Genomic DNA, 6382 nt, shown 5'->3' with positions numbered 1-6382 from the left:
GGAAATAGCAATGAAAAATTTGAAATATGGAGAGCAGACAAATGGATGGTAGCAAATTCATCAGAGCAAAGAAATTTAAAACGTAAGCTGATCGTGTGTTAAACCTAGAAGCAAGATTGTTAGTTGTGAAAGTCTTCAGAATCTCAGAAATGGAGGCATCTGAAGGTGGAAATGCAGAGGAAGCTGAAAATGGGAGGTGTGGTTTAAAGTTCTGTACAAGATGCAGGTAGGCTGGACCCGGGGGTGCCTGGGAGGCGGGAGAGGGCTTGGGGTTTCTCAGCACCTATTCCGCGGGAAGGGCCCGGGGAGCTCACACTTCGAGTCGCGGGAGCTGCAGGTCTTACCCCGAGAGACACTGCACGTGGAGCCTGCGCAGCTGCCTTTCTCAGTCGGCTCTGGAGCGCGGGCGAGGGCCACAAGGCCGATTCTGGAGCGGAACTGAGTTTTTGAAATACTCCAGCCATGACTAAAAGAGAAGCGGAGGAACTGATAGAAATTGAGATTGATGGAACAGAGAAAACAGAGTGCACAGAAGAAAGGAAAAGAAGTTTTATTGCTTTGCTAGCAAAGAAGAGACACTAGGGACTCCTATCCCAGAGGCTGTGATTCTGCCCATCCCAGGGTATTTAATGCCCGTGCCAGGGTATTTAAGGAGCATTGTAGAACAAACCTACGCTCCAGCTGAATGTGTGAGCCAGGCCATAGACATCAATGAACCAATAGGGAATTTAAAGAAACTACTAGAACCAAGACTACAGTGTTCTTTGGATGCTCATGAAATTTGCCTGCAAGATAACCAGCTGGATCCAGAACGAAGTTTATTTGACCAAGGAGTAAAGACAGATGGAACTGTACAGCTTTAGTGTACAGGTAATTTCTTACCAGGGAACTGAGCCAAAGCTTAACATCCTTGAAATTGTTAAAACTGCGAAAACTGTTGAAGTCGTTATTGATCCAGATGCCCACCATGCTGAAGCAGAAGCACATCTTGCTGAAGAAGAAGTGATAACTCTTGATGGTACAAAACACATCACAACCATTTCAGACGAAACTTCAGAACAAGTGACGAGATGGGCTGCTGCACTGGAAGGGTATAGGAAAGAACAGGAACGCCTTGGGATTTCCTATGATGTGTTGGCAAGCCAAGAACAGCAGATGAATGAGATAGTTACAATTGATCAACCCGTGCAAATTATTCCAGCATCAGTGCAGTCTGCTACTCCAACTACTATTAAAGTTATAAATAGTAGTGCAAAGGCAGCTAAATACAAAGAGCCCCAAGGATTTCAGGGGAAGATAGAAGCTCACCTGGAAACAGAACAGGAAACAATGGTCAAATCCAACTATGGCAGTTTTTGTTAGAACTTCTTACTGATAAGGATGCTCGAGACTGTATTTCTTGGGTTGGTGATGAAGGCAAGTTTAAGTTAAATCAGCCTGAGCTTGTTGCACAAAAATGGGGACAACGCAAAAATAAGCCTACGATGAACTATGAGAAACTCAGTCGCGCATTAAGGTATTATTACGATGGGGACATGATTTGTAAAGTTCAAGGAAAGAGATTTGTGTACAAGTTTGTGACTTGAAGACTCTTATTGGATACAGTGCAGCAGAATTGAACCGTTTGGTCACAGAATGTGAACAGAAGAAACTTGCAAAGATGCAGCTCCATGGAATTGCCCAGCCAGTCACAGCAGTAGCCCTGGCTGCTGCTTCACTGCAAACAGAAAAGGATAACTGAGACCCAGGACTTTCTGGGACTCTAAGGTCTTTCTTAAATATCTAGAGCAAGTATCGCTCTTACCTTTATTACCAAATTTGAATCTTTTATTTCTAGATTGTACAATCTGATGCATGATTTTTTTTACAAATATTTCATAATCTTGTGAATTTGGATCTTTTTACTTTGAGCATATATTTTAGAATATGTGTATGTTAAAGGATCACCACAATGTTGGCCACTTGAAAGCAGCTTCATTGTGGGATAGTTTGTTAACAGGAAAGCTAAATTGGTCAGTATTAATGTCTAGCCCTACCAAAAATAACCAGTAGCATCTGAAGATGAAACATAAACGAAGTATCTCCAGGAAACAGTCTGGCTTAACTATTTTTGAAAATATAAACTGTTTCCTCTCTCTGCTGCTTTAGATGTTGCTTTACATAGAACCAGAAAATAGATTTCTCAGCTAAAGCATGTGTGCCTGTTTCATCTAATCAAGCAGAGCTAAAATATTCAAATCAAATAAAATTATAATAATATTAATAAATTACTAAGCTAAGAGTATCAGGTTATTAAGGTAATTTATATATTTGCAAGTAAAGAACAATAGGAAGTTGACTGACAAAGAGCAATGCTACAGAAGGAGATCCAGGTTTAAATCTGGCTTAACTCAAGCCATTATTAAGGGTTTTCTGTATAGATTATTCATTATGTCAGGCCAAAAATTTAAATTATTTTGAAGGAGGCATTTAATTCTAATAAACCAGCTGTTACAACAACAACAACAACAACAACAACAAAAAGATGCAGGTAGATCAGCTTCTACCTGTAACCAAGTCTCTGCTGCCCAGTGACATGACCCAACATTCTGGAAGAAGACATGGGGTCAATTTCTTGAAAAGTTGAGCCAGAGAGATTCTGGACTTGGGTTTGCAGGCATAGCCATTGGTAGAGTACATTCCTGAAAATAGAGGCAGAAGTAGAAACATATACACTGAATAACAAGGTTGCTTAGCCTCCTTTCTCTCTTTGGCTTCTGGAGGTTCATCAGTCAGACTATACCTCCAGGGAGGAGATAGAAAGTCATCCCTCAAGACATAGATCACCCAAGAGAAAAGATATACTGAAGTTGGGAATCTCTTAAGAAAATAACCTCTGTTGGTTTGTCTTAGTCAAAAGCTCTGCCCACACACAGAGTCCTCTCAGCATTGTAGTGCCGTCACTATTGAGGATCACCAAATTCTGAGGAAAACCTCTACCACGTGTGAAAGAACAACTCAGAGGAAGCAGAGACAGCACTGGCAGGAGAAGTGAAGCTTGCACAACATTTTATTTATATCCATTGAGACATAAGAGGAAATATTGCCCTGTAAACAAACAGGATATTATGAAAAGGAATTTTAGATGACTGAGAAAAGAGTTTGAGAATTATAAACATAATAGAAGATGAAATAGTTAATATAAATTTGTGGAATATTATAAAGAAGCCTTGAGGATCAGCTTGGAAGGGTTGACCACTGAAGAATAAGAGAGGACAGGGACAAATTAATGGAAGAAAGTTTTGAAGAACTATTTAAATAAAATCTCCCTGTCTGAGATGTATGAGTTCCTGAGCTGAAAAGGGAAATCAAATATCTACCACAGTAGAATTTCTAAAGACTAAAAAGGAAAAGGTCTATGTCATGTAATTTAAGAACACTTGAGAGAAACAGAGAATAATGATGATAATGAATAGGAGAGAGAGGAGTCACATACAAAGATCAAAATTGGATTAGTCTACTCAACAACTTTGGAAACTAGACGACAAGGGAATCGATGCCTTCAAAGTTCTGAGAAAACACTTCCGCTTTTAATTTATATAACTAGTCACATTATTAATCAAATATAAATGTAAAATCAACATGTCTTAAATCTTAAAAGTCGTACAAATTTGATCTCCTTTGCCTACTTGCCCACCCATTCTGGAAGTTAGCAGAAGATGAACTCTGTTGAAACATAGAGGGAAACTGAGGGAAAAAAGCAAACATCAAATTCAGTGGGTTACCTGACAGGCAAAAGATGAAGGGATTCCTGTAAGGTATTGATGGACCAAGTTCCAACGGATAGGGAGCTAGTGAATAACTAGTTTAGGTGTGAGTAGGAGGAAGAGCCCTGGAGGTCAGGGAAGATGAACCACATGGGTTATGTAATGTGCTCACTATGGCTTAAATATTTTCTTTCAGAATTCATGTGTTGGAAACTTAGTCCCACAATTAACATATCAATGGTATTTGGAGGTGGGGCCTTTAGGAGGTAATGAAGATTAAATGAGGTCTTCAAGGGGGCCTCCATGATGGCATTAGTGGCTTTATAAGAAGAGGAAGCATGCTTGCTCTGTCTCCCCATGTGATGCCCTCTGCCATGTTACCATGCAGCAAGAAGGCCCTCACCAGCTGTCCAGCAGATGCTACTGCCATGCTCTTGGACTGCCAGTTTCCAGAGCCTTGAGCAAAGCATTTATATCTTAATAAATTACCCAGTCTCAGGTGTTTTGTTATAGGAACAGAAAATGGAATAAGAAAGTGCAAATGTACCATGAGAAGATGTATGCATCTGTAGATGAATTGGTGCTGGAGATTTGGAAAACAAAGCAAGTAAGAGAACCAGAAAAAAATTAACCATATTCTATAAAGAAATACATGACTCAGCTATGAAAAACAATCTATAGTAAAAATAGGCCCATAATAGATATTCATCTAAACCAAACATGATAAATCCACATTTGGAAGGATGGTGGAGGGACAGTCTTGATGGCTGTAGGGCAGGCAGAGTGGCAATGAGAGGTCTCACTTCTCATCACCCACAGTGGGAGTTCAAGAGACAACATCTAAAAAAACTAAAAAGGAAAAATTAGAGACCGTGAGCATGTTCTTTAGAAAGTCAAAAATAAATGCCAGGAAAAAAACAAAAAGCAGTGTAAGGGATGGAAAACCACTGCCTCCGGGGAATTGCAATTCCTTTCTTGTTCTGTTTTAAGCCATAAAAGACTATTTGACTTTCAAAATTAAATAAGCAAAGAAACAAATAAACAAGATGAGGGAATTTGACTAGTGGAAAAATTGGTGTATTTTGGAAACTTCAAGAGGTTTGCCTGAAGAGGTATCTCTCAATGGCCTATTTAAATCTTCAGTAGCTTGAACTATCTTCTCAGGTCTGAAATATAATTTTTAAGGTTGAGAAGTCAGATGTAAAGATTTTCCAAAATGACTTGACTTGGTACAAAGGGCAAAGGGCACACTTGTTGAAAACCATTGCCCATCCGTGGCTGATCTTTTTACAATTTTTTTTTACCAGGAAGAAACTAGGTGACGCATGATTTAAAATCATATACAAGCGTAAGTAAGTAAATATGGCATATGAAGTCCAGATGAAGAACAGATTAGGAACTCATTTTCCAGGTTCTTCTCTGCAGAGGTATTAAAGTTTGAATGTTGTTGTCTTGATGTCCAACAGAAAGTGCAAAGTAGTTTGCAATGAGAAATCTCTCAATTTTTCTGTCCTCCTTTTATCCAAGAAATACTGATGCTCTGAACAACAGGAAAATGCTTGCCACTGCCAAGCCTGATGGCCCACCAATGGGGATTAATGCTTTCTTTAATTTAGAAGAAATCAAATGCTCAAAAACTGACAAGATGAATTTAACTGAATCATCATTGAGCCGGGTACCACACAAGATTGTGAACAGTATCATCTCATACCACGAGATGAAACATTACTATTGATTTAGTTATGGGCCACTTAACAATGGGGATCTGTTCTGAGAAATGCACTCTAAAGAAATTTCATCACTGTGCAAACATCATAGAGTGTACTTACATAAACCTAGGTGGTGTAACTCAATCACTGGATGTGGCCTCTTGATGTAATTAAACACACACACACACACACAGAGTAAACTTGTGATGTATGAGGTTGCTTCTGGAATAATATGGTATATTGTTTTATAATAAACTGTTTTATTAATTAGAAGGAATACACTCTTAAATAACAAGAAGTATAATGTGAATTCATAAGCCAGTCTTTTATTATCACGATTAAATATTTTATACTGTACATAATTGAATGTGCTATACTACTTATGACTGACAGTGCAGTAGGTTTGTTCACACCAGCATCACCACAGACATGAGGCTGATGCATCATGGCTATGACATCATAATGGCTTTGACAGCACTAGGCAGCAGGAATTTTTCAGCTCCATTATAATGGTATGGAACCTCCATGCCTTGTGTGATGCAGATCCATCATCGACCAAAACAATCACTATGTAGCACATGACTGCATACTTTCTCTTTGACTATTTGAAAAAAAATTGTGTTAATTAAAGAAAAAAATTCCCTGCACATTGTTAGTCTAAATGTGAACCACATTCTCTGGCCAGTCTATGCTGGCTGTTGTTTAGTCAGTGAAAAACATCCTATCAGTTAGTATCCTTTCTGATGAGCCAAATGTCTCTTCTGATTGTTGCTGGCTAGTTATCCTTTGTTTTCTTTCATGTTCTCTTTCCATGATTATTATAACCTTAGTTCCAACACAGGGGTTGCCACTAGTAGATTAGGGTTTCTTTTTTTTTTTTTTTTCTTTATTATTAAAATCATTTTTTATTTTTACAGATTGCATTTT

The 6382-nt window shown here is 38.6% G+C and overlaps 1 pseudogene across 1 annotated transcript; it reads left to right on the top strand.

Annotated features, from left to right (window-relative positions):
- Positions 1 to 299: 299 nt before the first annotated feature.
- Positions 300 to 2360, top strand: LOC306655945 (GA-binding protein alpha chain-like; annotated as a pseudogene). The gene is made up of 2 exons (XR_013767015.1): positions 300 to 547; positions 664 to 2360. The product of XR_013767015.1 is annotated as a GA-binding protein alpha chain-like (transcript).
- Positions 2361 to 6382: the final 4022 nt, after the last annotated feature.

This window comes from Sciurus vulgaris (assembly GCF_902686455.1).
Source record: "Sciurus vulgaris genome assembly, chromosome: 3".
Lineage (NCBI taxonomy): Eukaryota > Metazoa > Chordata > Mammalia > Rodentia > Sciuridae > Sciurus > Sciurus vulgaris.
Note: the sequence above shows the minus strand (reverse complement) of the source record. Positions and strands in the feature narration are given on the sequence as shown.